Consider the following 17,775-nt stretch of genomic DNA (forward strand, 5'->3'; position numbering starts at 1 on the left):
TAACCAACTTAAAGACAAGTAAATGGGTGAGGGAGACACGGTCCTCCTCTACAACATGAAGAATCATAAAGTTAAACTTAACTACTGAGAGGATTATGATCTTTCCTAGTCACTAAAATAACCCCACAAGGTGTCGTGCATAGAGAAACCCTCGATGGTGTTGAGATGGAAGGTTATCACAATGGTAGCACACTAAAACACTACTATGGCCCACTCACTCACAATACATTAAGTGCCATTCACCTCAAAAAAATCAGCATGAGAAAATGAGAGAATCGGTAGAGCAGAAAGCCAAAGAATGACAAGCAAAACTTAGGGGCAAACACATTGTAGAGTAAAAGTGGCCCAAGTAGTGGACCTTGAAGAAGAAGACTAGGAAGTAAAACCCACACGGCTGTGGTTAGAGGAATGACCACCCCAAAAAATTTCACACAAAAATTAGCACCTCTTGATATAGGAGCTAATCATAATCTGATGTCTTATGACACTTGGAACTCCCTCGGGAGGCCAACATTAATGGACACCCCGACCACGGTCACTACTGTTGCTTCACATTCGATCCAATGTTTAGGAATGATTACAACTCTGTTTGACATTGGCAATAATCTATTGGAAGGAAAGTTTTATGTTATGCCTACATGAATAATGCAAGAAGAGATCCTTCTAGGGCATGGATGGATGGGACACAATCGATGTGAGATTGATTGAGATTGTAAGATTCCTCCCTCCATCTTCTGAGGTGTAAAGATGTAAGAACCTCCCCTTCTATTCTTGTAATTATTCCCCTCTCTGAAATAAAAGAAAGATCTTGTTATACCCTGTTTTGGCCTAGAGAGAGAAAATGTCTAGAGAGAGATAATCCAAAATTGAGATATCTTTGGATATAAAAATCCTCCTAGTGTCTAAAATGGTTTCCCCTGAAACAAAAATTCAAAAAGAACTTTCCAATGTGCATTTCGAATTAATTAAAAATATGTATAAAGGACCTTAGCCTAAGGGTCAAGATTTTTCTGAAAATTTTTGGATTATGATGGTCCAATTAAGGTTCCTATAGACCAATAGGATTAATCCAAGTATTGGGATGAGATAAATCCAAAGAATAAAAGAAAATACCCAAAAATGAGTAAATTCTCACATAAGATGAAGAGTTGACCGAGTACAAGGTTTATTAGTTAAAAACTATGAGATATTACTAAAAAAATGAGATATTTTGGAATAATGATACATTTTTGACACCTTGGTAAGGAGGGGGGAGACTTTGAGGTAGGCGCCCATGTCACACATGTGGATGAGTTTTTAATTAAAACAAATTATGATATTTTTATCTCTCCTCTCTCCTGGATCAAACCAAATCAAAAGGGAGCCAAACTAGGTCCACAGCCAGGAGGTTTTCCTAGAAGCAAGACCACTTCTTGAACGGATGACCTAATCTTGAGATCTATCCCTTGGATCTTGTCCAAATTTAGCCAAACTAAACCTGGAAAATTCTAGAACCCAGTTGAACTTGGTTAGAGAACTCCCTCACCTATAAAAAGATCCTTAGTCTTTTGTAAAAAAATCTATGAATTATACCATGCCAGTATTACATTAAAATAATGATATTTTCTATTATCCCTTAAAAATCCTCTACATTTTGGAGAGATTGGAGCTTCACTCTCTCTTCAACCATCCTTGGAGCTTTCCTCTCAACACACTAACCAATTGATTGGTTGGGGGCTTCTTCTAAGATAGAGAAGCAAGAAAAATGAAGAGGTAAGGTGTAATCTCATGGTTTTCTCTAGTATTCTCAATGTTTTCACTTCTCAACCCCTCTCAAGCTTAAGAAGTTTCTAAATTAAGTGTTTATAATGCAAATCAAGCTTTTCTTAAGAGTTGTAATGATGAATAATTAAAAAAGTTTACATTTATGATTAATTAGGATGCTTTTTATGTTTATCTCTCTCTCCCAAAAAGAATGGTCATTCCTATGACCAATTCTCTATTCAAATGATGCTTCTCATTGATAAATTCTCAATTCACAAATCAAACTCTAGGCTTGTGAAGCTAGAGCTTAAGAAAGTGGCTTTTTATACTTTTATGGTTCTAAAATTATGATAATCTTATGATTTAAATCCATAAATTGGATTTAAGTTTAGCAGATAGTTATACTATCATAATTGTATTACTAAGCTTATTATTTTCAAAAATATTAAAAATTATCAGTAATAGCAACAATAGAGCTATGGTAAATTTTTTAAGAAATTGATACATAATTCATTCTTATTCATAACATGAAAAGAGGACTTCCTACAATATTCTAAGATTGGTCATCCTATGCTAAAAGAATGATTTTCATCACATTCAATGGAAAACTAAATTTTAAGGTTTATGCATAATTAAATAATTAAGAAAAAAGAAAATTATGGTAATTATATTTAAATGATAAAAGAGGAACTCCCATGACATTTGGAATTCAATCATTTAAATGGGAAAAGTGGAATTCTTAGCATATTGAATTAATGGATATTTTTATTAAAATTCAAAGAAAATTTTTAGATAAATTTATTTTATGCATGAGAAATATTTAAATGATAAAAGAGGAATTCCCATGACATTTGGAATGCAATCATTTAAATAGTAAAAGTGAAACTCTTAGCATATTGAATTAATGGATATTTTTAATAAAGAAAAGATGAATTTTAGATAAATTTATTTGATGATAAAAGAGGAATTCCCATGACATTTAGAATTCATTCAATTAAATGTAAAAAGAGGAATTCCCATGATATTTGAGATCCAAGAAATTAAATGGAAAAAAGAGGAATTTTTAGCATGATTCAAATTATGAGTATTTATCAAAAGTGGAATTTTGAGCATTACTGGGAAATATGGGTAGATTTGATTTTTGTACATCCCATGAATCTTTTACTCAAAAAGAAGAATATTGAATATATTTCACTTGAGAAAATTAAGAAAGAATATGAAAATATCTGTTGAGAAAAAGAACCTTTACCTAGGCCAAGCAATTGGCAGAAATATTAGAAAAGTCCCATCCAGATCAAAAATAGAAAATGTTACTAAATGTGAAATGTATGTGGATGTGAAAGAAGTGATGAGAATGAGATGTGAGGATATGTGAAAGGATGTGATATAAATGAATGTGGATGTGAATGAAGAGATGAGAATGAGATGTGAGGATATGTGGAAGGATGTGATATAAATGGATGTGGATATGAATGAAGAGATGAGAATGAGATGTGAGAATATGTGAAAGGATGTGATGTAAATGAATGTGGATGTGGATGTGATAGGATGTGATAGGATGTGATATGATGTAAATGAATGTAGATGTGGATGTGATAGGATGTGATGTGATGTGATATAAATGGATGTGGATGTGATAGGATGTGATGTGATGTAAATGGATGTGGATGTGGATGTGAAAGGATGTGATGTGATGTAAATGGATGTGGATGTGAAAGGATGTGATGTGATGTAAATGGATGATATAGATGTGGATGTGAAAGGATGTGATGTGATGTAAATGGATGATATAGATGTGGATGTGAAAGGATGTGATGTGATGTAAATGGATGTAGATGTGGATGTGGATGAGATGTGATGTGATGTGGTGTAAAGGGATGTGGATGTGAATTTGATGAGATGTGGATGAGATGTGATGTGATGTGGTGTAAAGGGATGTGGATGTGAATTTGATGAGATGTGGATGAAATGTGATGTGATGTGAATATATGTGGATGTGAATGTGAATGTATGGATGGATGTGGATAGACATGCATGTGGATGACTAGATGGATGTGGTTGAATGAGATAGAATGTGTATGGATGTGATGCGATATGGATGGATATGAATGTGATGTAATGTGGATGGATGGGAATGCAATGAATGTGATGGATGTGAATAAATGCGATGAGATGTGAATGCGACATGACGTAAATAGATGTGAATGGATGTGATGTGATGTAATAGGAATCGGGATAGATGTGAATGGGTGAGATGTGATGTGATGTGATGTGATGTGATGTGATGTGATGTGAATCGAGATAGATGTGAATGGATGAGATGTGATGTGAATAGATGTGATGTGGATATGGGTAGATGAGAATGGATGAGATGTGATGGGATGAGGATTGATGTGATGGGATGTAATATAATGTGATTAGATGAAAATGGATGAAGGACGATGGGAATACATATGATTGGATGTGGATTAAGCAAAATGAATTGATTTAGAAGAATGTGGAATAACAGAAAATGATGTGGAACGATGTGAAAAGATGAGAGTTCATTAGAAACTGTATATTTATGACCTGTTTTTAAATGATTGTTTTATGTCAAGAATACTGTAGAAGCATTTTGACCATCTTGTAGACCTAAGTGATAAAGTTACAACAGCTGACGGAGAGTCAATGGAGGATGTCTCACGTAGCAAGGTCAGCCGAGGTCTTGACCAGCCTCGGCTCGATTTAAATAGTGAGCTTCCGGCATGGTGGATGAGGGACCAAGGAAGCGGCCTATGAGTGAAGTGCTAGGTGACTTGCGAAGGCTCCTAAGGGTGCTGACCATACGGTGCTCGGGCTTTGGGTCACCAAAGATACCCACGCGTGCGTCGAGGAAGAAAATGGAACAAGGTGTTAGAGTTGTTTTCTAAACTTGGGCATGGATTTGGTTGATTGACCTTGCTGGTCTTCAACGGATGTGTCCATGGCTCTTTTATATGGATCCTTTGGTTGATCTTGCTGATGTTCAACGGACAGTACATCTCGATTTTCTTATGTGATTATATTGCCGGGTACTATGAGCTAGGAACTATTGAAAAGGCCCCTGAGTGAACAGGTGGTAAGCGTTCTAGTTACCAATGATGCCATATGTACACCGATGAAGGAATGATTGGAAATTAGAATTCAACGAATATTTTGGAGGATTGTGTTCAATGATACTATGATCTTGAAGTTTGCATGAAGCGCCGGATAGGGGGACTGGGAACTCTTTTCCCTGGTACCTGAGGCAAAACACAACCAAATTCTTGAATGGATCCTATCACTACAGTGGTTGGGCAGTTGGCTACTAACCCATGGGACTGGATGGGGTTAGGCTGGACTGATGGATCCCTAAAATGAGACTCAATTCTATTATGGTATGATAGATGAAGTAAATCTCGGACAGTCAGAATCAATGGATGTGCCTCTCGAAGAGGAAAAAAGCGTTGGTCTCTATGATCCAAGTGCAAGTCTTTTCCTTGAAATGACCATGTGACTTACGTGTTTAGTCGGATTAGTTTGGTTTTAGTTAAGGCTCTTGACTACGTTAGAATAAAAATATCCTGGACGAATCACCCGTGCTTTCTGGGCGAGGAAAGTTTTTCCGAGTTTTGTTTAGGAAGAACCGAGGGATTAGTCTCTTGTCCGGATATCCGTGGGCGAGGCCTCGAGTGAGAGACTCTGCCTCGGGGGGTCCACCACTAAGAAATCATATGTATCACGTGCATTCAAGGGATAATAAAAGACCCCCTCTACCTACATGCTATCAACTAATAAAATTACCCCTCTTTCTTAAGGAACCTACGGGTTTTTTTCAAAAGTGTAATAAAAAACCCCCTCTTGTAGATGTAATCCTGTAGGTTTTGTCAATTAAAAAAACCCTCCTGATGAACTCACGTGCTACACTTACATTTTTTTAGGTGCACCCCCCGGGGACTCTGCCCTGCGCAAGAAGTGCTACTTCCGTTGCTAGCACCCCTGAATTCATTGCTCGGAGGGAGTAGGGATCTTTTAGCTGGTATCATAGCAAATTGGCTAAAGTGGATCAACCAAGAAGCAAGAAATGTCAAAAAAATAAGATAATGATTCTTGAATTCTAGTTGAAAGAAGATAAGATGAACAAAGCCACAATGTGAGGATGAATGGGACGAATCCTAGTGATGATGATAGTAACTAGAATGATGATTGTGACTTCACAAAATCACTATGAGATTAGTGGATTGTGCTGACAGATTGCTGCTGTTTGACCCTTGACCCAGTGGATCTAATTAAGGGATGACAAATTGAAAACCTATATAACTAAAATTCCCGTGGTTGGAGGAATGATCGGATGGAATTTTCGATCTGATGGACCATTATTGTAATAAAAATATGAATGAATTATTCTCTGATAATGAGTTCTGTGTATGTGCTTCCGTTAGAAGGGATCTTTATCCCATGATTCTATAGGGGGCTGACCAATCTAAAGAACCCCAGAATCAGTTGGATCTAAAGTCGGATTTAGATTATAAATAAAGGGACTTAACAAGAATTTTCGTATTGATAGGATCATGGATCGAGGTCTTCATGGTAGGAATGATAACCCCTAACTCGATGAGGAAGAACTCGACTTGGATGTTCGTAAAACTCTTTATAGATCATAGCCTGAACCTTTCAAGGGTGAAGAGGAAAACTTGGGCAAGGCTGTGGAGAAGAGGATCAAAGAAATGGAAGAATACTTCCATGTCACCGGGTACAACGAGAAAAGTAAAATGGCTCTTGGAAGGTTGAAGATAGTAAAAACAGCCAGAGTGGCGTCGAGAAACCACTGCGAGGCAAACCGTCTAGATCGGAACACCCAGACCTGGAATGATCTCAAAATTTACCTAAGGAAGAGATTCTGTCCTTCCCAGATTTTTGGAAACCAAGATGAACAAATTCTTAGAGTTAACCCAGGGGAGCATAACTATTGAAGTGTATCACCAAGCGTTCTCTCTCCTCAAATACTCGCCACCGCTGGACGAAGAACAATGGGTGGCGAGGTTCATTCGGAGACTGAAGGAACCTTTGAATATCCTAGTGAAGAATGCAAGCCAGTTTCCATGGCCGAAGCAGTGTGGATGGCGAAGGATTTCGCCAAGGCCTTTGATGTCAAGGTCCCACAGAAGCCAGCATCATCATCTTTCAAAAGATTTCTAGCTCTTGAAGGTGATTCCAACCTTCCATCGCCTAAGAGACAACAAAGTCAAGCTCAGGATATGGAAAGTTCTAGAATGGAAGAAAGGTCCTTTTCTCGGAACTCAATCCCCCTGGAATTCAACTTCAAAAGTTCCACCCGTGAACAAGGAAGTGAAATGCTATAACTATCAAGGATTTGGACATCGTAGTATGGATTGCCCAACTCCTTTTGGATCAAGGTTTTCGAGGCGGGAAATCGAGGACCAAGATTCCAGACTCCAGCTCCTTCCTTCCAGAGTAATGAGGTTCCTTTCCGCCAAAATCAAAGAAATCCCAGAGGTAGATCCTCTAACAACCCCTCAGTTTCAATCCAAAGTAATTTAAGACCTATTGAGATATCGAGCTCATCTAGTGAGACAATGGACACTGATGACCCGCCTGGGGGATAGGCCCCACACTTACACCACTCACATGGTTGGTGAGATCATGGGTGATATGCGGCCAGAGGGATGACAGCAGGCTATGTGACGGCCATCTGGCATAGTTATAGCGCCAGCTCATTTAGTTGGGTTCACACTATAGAGAACCCTAGTATGTATTTGGTTGAGTACCTTTTCATATTGTGTGCTCTTATCTTTATATATGGTGTGTTGAGTGTTGTGTGAAGAAGAAGAAGATTTTCAGCCTCTCACCTTGTGTGTTCTCTTTTAGGGTTTTGTGAGTGTGTGTGTGCTTGCAAGAGCTCAAGCTCTCTTCTCCCTTGCATCTTTTCATGGTATCAGAGCCTGGTTCATGCAGCTGAGCTGCAAACAAGAGAAGCACAAGAAGTAGTACGAGGGTAAGAGCTCAAGCTCTCTTCTCCCCTGCATCTTTTCATGGTATCAAAGCCTGGTTCATGCTAAGGGCTGAGCTGGAAGCAAGAGAAGCACAAGAAGTAGTACAAGGGTAAGAGCTTCATCTACTCTTTTTTATTTTGTTGGCGACTACACCCTTGTCGGGAGCTCTACGGGAGGCACCGGCAAACGATCTCTGATTGAGGAGCTTTCTCGTGAGAGTAAAGCTAAAGGACAACTATATTGTCCAATTAGACCAAAGTTTTCGGGCCGAAAATGCGTTTTGGGTACATTAGGACCTCCGTTTTTCAGAAAGCAGGCGATTTCGAGCACTGCGGCGGCGGGTAAGTCATCGACTCTATGCAGAACTCTGTTTTAAGAACTGCAGGAAGACAGATTGGTTTTGCAGACATTTTGTGTGGTGCAAGGAGGTCAACAGTTGCCATTGGATGTATGTATGCACATTGAGGTCACTAGTTGTGACATTTGAGTGTAGTACAGTACCGCTGTAGAAAATATAGCAGTTTGTGCAAGACAAACCAGAGTGTTGTTTTTGGTAAATTTATGTCTAGCAAGATGTCAAATGATGGCATAAACTAGATTGTTGCTGAGAAGCTTCATAAGAACAACTTCCATGCTTGGAGGTTCAGGTTGACAAATTTCTTGAGATGGGTAAGGGTTACTTGGACTACATAATAGAAGGTGAGCATGAAGATGCACCGGAGATATCGGAGATTAATCCGACTACTACAGATGTGAAAGACTTCAAGGGTTGGAACCAAAGAGCCAGAAAAGTTATGTATTGGTTCTCTATCAATATACAGGACACCATGATTGGGCACATACAAGATGCCAAGTCCCCCAAGGAGGCATGGGAAACCTTGGTAAAACTCTATGAAATGAATACCAAGGCATGAAAGATAGAGTTGAAGAATGAACTTCATAATGTTGGAGAAAAAGAAAAGTATACCCACACTTTCCTTGTGTGGATCAGTAAATGTTACATAATACCTGCAGCCTCCCATAGACATGGTCTTCGTAGGACTCCATACATTTGAATGCACAACATCTAGTGCATTTCTGCTCACATTTCTGTCACGTGGAAATACATGCTTTGTTTGCTTTGCAAATTGGCATGCTTCACATATTTTCTGCATACCTTCAACTTTAAACTTTGGCAGCCCTGTCACAATTCCTTTAGTCTGCATAGACTTAATTCTTTGCACATTCACATGTCCAATTCTTTTATACCAAATGTATGTGTCTGCAACAATTCCTGAACCATTTGCAAACATCGCAGCACTCACTTTAGGCATTCTGCCCACTCTGTTGTCTTTTGCAACCAACTTGCACTTATCTTTAAAGTCTTCAACATAACAACCATCAGGGTTAAACCAAACCTGCAAACCCTGCTCAATCATCTGGCCAACTAAAACCAGATTCTTTGTTATGTTCGGAACATGAAGTACATCTACAAGGTACTTCACTTTTCCATCTTGCATAGAGAATGGCACATCTCCAACATGGGCAATGGTGGATGAGCAGTGTCATCCCCTATTTCCACAAAACCTGGTCTTTCAAGGTTTTTCATCTCCTTGAACCACTCCCCATAACTTGTCATGTGGTTCGAAATACCTGAATCAATGTACCATACATCATCTTTATGCGCTGCTGCAACATTTTCAGACATGGCATTAATGACATGCTGCATAGTAGACAACCTTTCATTATCCTCATTGTTTCTGCTCGAGGATGCATAGTTGTTTTACTATAATTTTTCATTTTGCATGTCAACCTGCTTCTTCTAACAATCTGCCTGGACATGTTCCATTTTGCATGTCAGTCTGCTTCTTATAATAATCTGCCTGCACATGTCCAGGCGTACCATAATAAAAGCATCCACGTGTATCATTATACTACCTTTGCCAATTTCCACGACCTCTTTGACTCCCCTTGCCTCTAAATTGGCCTCTTCCACCTACGTGTTGTTGCTGGTGCTGGTGGTCATAATTTTGATTACCTGTTCAGCCACCTCCTTGGCCGCATCCATGGCCTCCTCTACCTCGTCCTTTTCCTGAACTTGTGTAGAAGGCCTGTTGCTCTGAACTATTTTTGTTTTGTGAAGATTGTTAGTCTTCACCCAAGCTCTTCTCTTCTATAATCAACATAGACACCAAATCTGTGAAATTGGGAATGTTTTCCCGAGTCTAAATAGACGTCTTGAGAACGCCTTATATTGTGGCCCGAGACCACGTAGACAGACTTTCACCTTATCATCATCATCATCTACTGAAACACCAATAGATGCAAGGGATTCCACAATACCCTTGATCTTCAATGCATAGTCATTCACAGATTACTCGACAAAATGCCCAACTACGAAGAAAACCCACGGATGCCCAGTGGCTGAGATACCTTGAAGCCATTAAGGTACATGATGAGTTTTCTAAGGACTGGGGTGAGGAATTGAGTAAGATATCACTTGAAAGGAAACATAAGGAGAAACTCATCCTTCAAGAACCAGAAATGCCTAAGCTTATGAAAGCTGGGCATCAAAAACGAAACAAAGCTTTGGCAGATGCTAAGCGAGAGGCCAGGAAAGTTATGGATAAAACAAAAGGCGAGAATGAGGATAAACCAGACTTTCTTTTCGTACCAAACCATTTGAAGACCTACACTGTTGACAAACGAAAGGTGGTCTGATTGACGACAAAAAGAATTTAGGAAGATGGGTTGTCCACATCATACGATGGCCCAACTAAAGTGAAGGAAGTGGATATTAATACAAGATATCTTACTAAAAGAACTTTCACACGTTTCAAGACTAGCAGTATGAAGGCACCATAATTGATTTCAATAGCTAAAAGGTTGGGATGAAAAGAAGGAACTAGCATGAAGGCTTAGTCTATGAAAGTCTTTATTAATAAATTGCTAAACTATCATGGTCTCTTTGAATGTTAAAAAGTAACACAAAGGTAACACTCTATTTAAAATTTTCACTGTAATAGACAATGGTGGTTTATAATGTATCTATATTCTAACTCAAGCAACTTGTTTTGTAAAGGTTTTTCTAGTCTTATGAATTGATCAAAGAGGGGTTGTGGTGGATCCATGTCCACGTCTGCTGGAAAGATGGTATCAATTTCCTCAGGATGCAGGGACAACCTCTCACAAAAACCGGCCTCTGGAGAAGGTGGTAGAGGAAGGAGTGCTTCCTCACTAAAATATGGCATTGGTTCTATAGGAAGGTTAAGCAGACAATTTCGATTTTGGAACTGTGCAATATAGGTACTCATATTGATCCAATATTGACATGTTGAGGCTTGGGGAAGGAGGGCTTGCAAGATCGGTGGTTGCAAGTCATTTAAGCTTGTATCCCTCCATTGTTGTGCTTGAACCTCCTCAGGTAATCTACGTTGATTTGGTCCTCTCTCTGGTATTCTCACATTAAGAAGATTATGGCGTTGGGGTGTAATTCCCACAATTTGTTTCATTAAGCCCGTGCCATATCGTCTAAAGTAAGAGCGGCATATCCAACAAATGTGTGAAGCTTCTCCTAATACAAGTCGTGCACACTCTTGACAATGTGGAAATGGGTGATGCTGTTGATAGAATAACGTGACAAAGTGATGCCCATAGCAATTTTCACCTAAGGGAGCATAGAATACTTAGAATGAGTTTGAAACGGAGGAGCACTATAACCCCCGCGATGATCAGGTCGAGTACTATCAGGGTCAATGCATGGTGGACATGTATCTCGCCAAATATCCATCAGGAGTTATCTGGACGTAGAACAATGAAATTTAGAACACTCATATCCATCATTACAATTCCAATCAAAAACAAGATTATCTCAAAAAGAACACAATCCTCTAAAGGCATAAGGAACCACATTATTCAAACATTGATCTACCAAAGAGCTTCAATTGTAGTGTTAATGCCTTATCTTTGGTTTTAGGTATATCCTTTTTAAGAGGTGGGAATTTTAGCAATTGTCTTGGAATTTGAGCAAGATAAGAGGATTTAGGCATTGAAATGCTAGAATCTATGCTCAAATGAGACTCATTTGGACTTGTCTTAGGTACACAAGTTGATGGTGGAATTGTGTAACAAGGAGAAATTGGGACAATCGGTGTTTCAATACATGTTTTAGGAAGATCAACACAAGTAGATTTGTAGGTGCTATCACAGCCACCTATCCTATCTTGAAGAGTTTGTGTTGATTTCTTTTGCACCCACCACTGATATGGAAAATCAAGGGTGGCTTTTGGAATCTTTCTGAAACACTCTTTTACCCCTAGCAAACCATGGCATTTTGGAAGCCAAATTGCTGTTGCACCCTCATAATAGCCTTGTGCTTTAAGAACATGTTTTGGGACCCAACGAGTAACAATCTAAGGTTTAGGCTTGGAAAAGACGTCCTTCTTAGGAGGCTTAGCAACTGGGCTAGATGGTACAAGTTTGTACGCATCTTTGGGTAGCCAAATTGATAATTCCTTCTCGCCTGGCCTTCTTTGAGCAGCAACTAGAGTAGTTGGAACATGCCAGCCATGGCCCTCACTTGAGTACTCATCAATTATCCACATCATTTGTTTTGGAGCTTCAAGAGTAGATTTTGAGAGTGGGTTGTGTAAGGTAGAAACATTACCCTTTTGACACGATAAAGCTCGTGGAGTAGCAGATCCCAAGATGCAATCCGAATCAATTTGCAACTTGTATTGTCTATTCTTCCAATCTAATGAGCAATTGGTACCATTTAACCATGATCGACCGAGAACAGCCTCTACTACTGCCTTGGACTTACGTGCCACATAAAAGGACACTGACATCTGGCGATCCTGAATGGACATCATAATGACACATTTTCCCTCTATAGGGTTATCTTCACCTGAGAAGCTTCGTAAGTCAATAGGAATTTGCACAAGTGTTGGTTGTCCCAAGGCTTTCCATGTGTCAAATGAGAGAACATTATAATCTGCACCAGAGTCAATTAAGGCAGAGACAAAGTAGGTAGTCTCATGAAGATGAAGGCACACTTGAATATTGAATGGATCGACATATGGTTCATCAGTAGCCATCTGTAAGGCCATCATAGAAGCTTTGTGACGCTCCTTGGCTTTTGCAACTCTAGCTTTAGCCTCCTCTTGAGCCTGACATTTAAGTAGGTCAAGTGCTTCTTTTCGTGTTTGTGCAGCATGCATCTGTTGAAGCATGGTTTCAGTTAATGGTTCATTGTATTTCTTGAGACGACTTCCATTAATGAAGTTAGGCATTTGCTCACCTTCTAGTGTCTCTAAACGCACTGCACCACTTCATTAATCACAAATGGTCCTAGGCCACGTTTCTTGAGCTTTCTCTTATGCTTCTTAAGTGTGTACAAGAGCACAAGGTCCCCTTTTTTGAATCGGCCAGTTGTTACATTTCTATCATACCATTGCTTCTGTCTCCTCTTCTCGGCATACATCCCCATTATCGCCAATAAGCGGGTCTCATCAAGCTTTTCCAATTCATCAATGCGTTGTGAAAGCTCATGACCAGTCCAATCCAATTGTTTGGCAACTCGTAGAGTAGGTACAAGAAATTCAATGGGAAGAATTGCATCTAATCCAAAATCAAGCTCAAATGGGGTTGTGCCCACAGATGTTTTATAGGCTGTCCTATATGCCCAAAGAACTGAGTGCAACTTTTGCTCCCAATCAGTCCTATGTCCCTCAACAATCTTTGTGAGTGCCGTGCAGAGAATCTTGTTAGTACTCTCAGCTTCTCCATTGGTCTGGGGATGATAGGGTGCAAAACGCTTGTGAATTACCATAAATTCTTGAAGCAAAAACTCTATGACCTCATTTACAAAGTGCACACCTTGATCACTAACGATTTCAATGGGTAAGCCATAGCGTGTAAACACGTACTCATACAGAAACTTGGCTGTGGTTCTGGCATCATTTTTGACTGTAGCCTTTGCCTCTACCCATTTGGTCAAATAGTCCATTGCGACTATAATATATTCTGCATGCGTGTGACGAGCTGGAGGTTTAATGGGACCGACAAAATCAATATCCCATTTTGCAAAAGCACGTGTGCTTAACATAGGCCGCAATGGCATATTGTCCTTAGTAATGGGAGGTTTGGTCCTTTGACAATCGTCACAACGTTTCACATATTCTTCGGCATCCATTTGTAAGGTTGGCCACCAAAGCCCAGACCACCTAATCAACTTAGCTGTGGTATTGCCCGAAAAGTGTCCACCCCCAACACTTGCATGTGCATGAGTCAAGATTGTCAGCTTCACATACACACATACGTAAGTTGCCATCCTTGCCCCTCTTGTAGAGTTGGCCCTCTATCAGCATATAGTTTCCCGCTTCAACTTTAATAGCTCGCTTTCGATGTTTAGGAATTTTTTGATCCGTATGACCATGCTGAAGATAGTCCACAATATACTTACTCCAACTTGGTGTAGTTGAAATTTGGAATAATGTGACATTATGAATTGGCTGTTGAATTTGACATGAAGCACAGTTACGAACAAATTTTTCAGCATCCGCATGCATGGTAGGCCACCATTGTCCATCCTGAGATATACGTCGCACACAAGTAGTAGCTGATGCATGGATTCCACCGATACCCGCATGTGTCCATTCCAAGATTTCCTCATATTGGTCAGGGTTAGGTATAAGCCGCAACACTCCATCATTACCCTGACGATATAATCTCCCTGAGATTAACTTGAATGGTCGCCATAGGTCCACATTAGGACCCGCTAGTTGTATCTGCCCACTTGTCAAAATTTCTAAGATGGATTCAGACCATCTAGGAGCTGTCTCTACAAGGAAAAGTGTTGAATCTAACATATCATCATCCACACCCACAGGAGCTTCGCTTGAGGTGATTCGAGACAAATGATCTGCCCTAAGATGAGTTGTTCCTTTTCGAACTGCCACTTCAAAATCAAACTCAAGAAGGATGATAAACCACCTCACAATCCTTCCAGTTGCACAAGGCTTATTTACCAAATATAGCAATGCTTGATGGTCCACAAAAAATATGAATTTGTTTGCCAAAAGGTAATGGCGAAACTTTTTCTGTAAGATTCCTCCCCCAACCCCTTTTTTGATGTCTAGTATCTTCCCCTGTAATCAACCCTCTTCAAAAATATAAAGACCTTGTTTCTATCTGTTTTAGCCTAGAGAGAGAAAAATATTCTAGAGAGAGAATATTCAGATTTTGAATATTTTTGGATAAAAAAATATCTCTTATAATTCAGATGAGTTCCCCTGAAATAGAAATTCAAAAAGAATTTTTCCAATGTGCAATTGGAATTAATTGGAAATAGGTATAAAGAACCTTAGTCTAAGGGTCTAGATTTTCAGAAATCTTTAGACTATGGTCCAATTAAGGTCCCTATGGGCCAATAGCATCAATCCATGTGTAGGGAAGAGATAAATCCAAATTTGTAAAAAAGAAGATACCCAAAAATGAGTAAATGCTCACATAAGGTGAAGAGTTGAAAATGTACAAGGTTTATTAGTAAAAAACTATGAGCAATATTAAAAATATGAGATATTTTGGGTATCCAAAATTGAGTAAATGCTCACATAAGATGAAGAGTTGAAAATGTACAAGGTTTATTAGTAAAAAACTATGAGCAATATTAAAATGATGCCATTATGACACATATGTAAGGAAGGGGAATTCTTTAAAGGAGGTGCATATTTCACATAAGATGAAGAGTTGAAAATGTACAAGGTTTATTAGTAAAAAACTATGAGCAATTTTAAAATGATTCCATTATGACACATATGTAAGGAAGGGGAATTCTTTAAAGGAGGTGCATATTTCACATAAGATGAAGAGTTGAAAATGTACAAGGTTTATTAGTAAAAAAAAAACTATGAGCAATATTAAAATGATTCCATTATGACACATATGTAAGGAAGGGGAGTTCTTTAAAGGAGGTGCATATTTCACATGCTTGAATGAGTTTTAAACTCATAAAAATTGAGATATTTCATCTCTCCTCTCTCCTCATTCAAGTCTAGTTCCAAAAAGTTAGCTTAACTGACCTAAAAATGGTCAAATATTGACCAAACTGATTTAGAAAATTCTAGAATCAGTTTGTTTGGTTAGGAGCTCAATTTTTCCTATAAATAGAAGCCTCCCCCTTGTTGGAAAATATATAGTGTTTATGCATCGTTACTCTACTCCACCTAAGCCAAGAACTGTGAATTCATTTAATAATTCACTAGTTTTTGGAGCTTCCCTCTTTCTTCAATCCCCATTAGTGGCTCCATCAACATACTTAACCAATTGATTGGTTGGGGGCCTCTACCGTGAACAAAGAATCAAGCAAGTTGTAAGGTAATTAGTGAATATTCATCTTTCTATAATTTCTCAATGTTTCTCTCTTCTCAACCCCTCTCAAGCTTGAGAAGTTTAATTGGTATGGTTTTTTTTAATGCTATTGAAGTTTGAATAGTAGTGAAGAGTTACATAATGCTATTGAAGTTAATTTTCATTTATGTTTAAATTCTAATGATTCTTATGTAAATTCTCTCTCTCACTCAAGAAATGGTCATACTCATGACCCATTCTCAATCCAAATCAAGCTTTTCATAAAGCTTTTCCTTAACCCAAGATTAAGCTATGCTTGAGGCCAAATTAATGGCTTTTTCTTATGCTTTTAGTTTATGTATATTGATGATTCAATCCATTATGGATTAAGGATCCAATTAGAGAATCATTTTAATTATTTCCTTAATGATAAGCTTTATCCCTTAGAAAAATCGAGATTTATCAGTCTAGCAGCGGAGCTATGGCAAAATTTTTATAAAAATTATGCATAAAAAATTTTCATTCAAAGCATAAAAAGAGGACTTCCTACCATATTCTAGGAATCATCATCCTAGATTAATTGAAAGAATTTCATTATAATCATGGAGAAATTGAATTTTAATATTATGCATAAAGGATAAATTTTTATATCAAAAGTGTTATTTTTACCATTTTTATTTTCATGCATAGAAGTATGCATAAAGGATAAATTTTTATATCAAAAGTGTTATTTTTACCATTTTTATTTTCATGCATAGAAGTATGCATAATGGATAAATTTTTATATCAAAAGTGTTACTTTTATCATTTTTATTTCATACATAAAAGTATGCATAAAAGAAAATTTTTATATCAAAAGTGTTACTTTTATCATTTTTAATTTTCATGCATAGAAGTATGCATAAAGGAAAATTTTTATGTCAAAAGTGTTACTTTTATCATTTTTAATTTTCATGCATAGAAGTATGCATAAAGGAAAATTTTTATGTCAAAAGTGTTACTTTTATCATTTTTAATTTTCATGCATAGAAGTATGCATAAAGGAAAAATTTTTATATCAAAAGTGTTACTTTTATCATATTGGATTTCATGCATATAGGTATGCATAAAAGATATTCTTTTTATACTAAAAGTATGATTTTCCTCATAAATGGATTTTATGCTTAACTTAGATGCATAAGAGAAATTCTTTTATTCTAAAAGTATAATTCCCTACCAAATTGAAATCATGCATAAGAAGATGCATAAAAGATTGATTTTAATTTCGAAAGTGTTAGTCTCCTTAAATGGAATTTATGTATAAATAAATGTGTAGAGAAATCTTATATCAAAGAAAAGAATTCTCTTTTTTTTTTTAAAAAAAGATATGAAATGTGATAAGATGTGATAAGAGGTGTATGAGATGTGATAAGAATTGATAAGATGCGTATGGAAAGTGATAGGATGTGATAAGAGGTGTGATAAGAGGTGATAAGATGCTTATGAAATAAGTTAGGATGTGATAAGATGAATTAAGATGTGTATGGGGGGATGAGGTAAGAAGTGTATGTGATAGGATAAGATGTATATGGGTTGTGATAGGGCGAGAATGGATGTGATGTAAAAGATTAGATGTGAAGGTATATGGGGTTATATAAATGGGAATGTGAAAATGGATGTATGTATGTGGATGTGTGGATATGGAGATGGGAGT

Source organism: Cibotium barometz, chromosome 24 (assembly GCF_041138505.1).
Source record: "Cibotium barometz isolate CiBa-2024 chromosome 24, ASM4113850v1, whole genome shotgun sequence".
Lineage (NCBI taxonomy): Eukaryota > Viridiplantae > Streptophyta > Polypodiopsida > Cyatheales > Cibotiaceae > Cibotium > Cibotium barometz.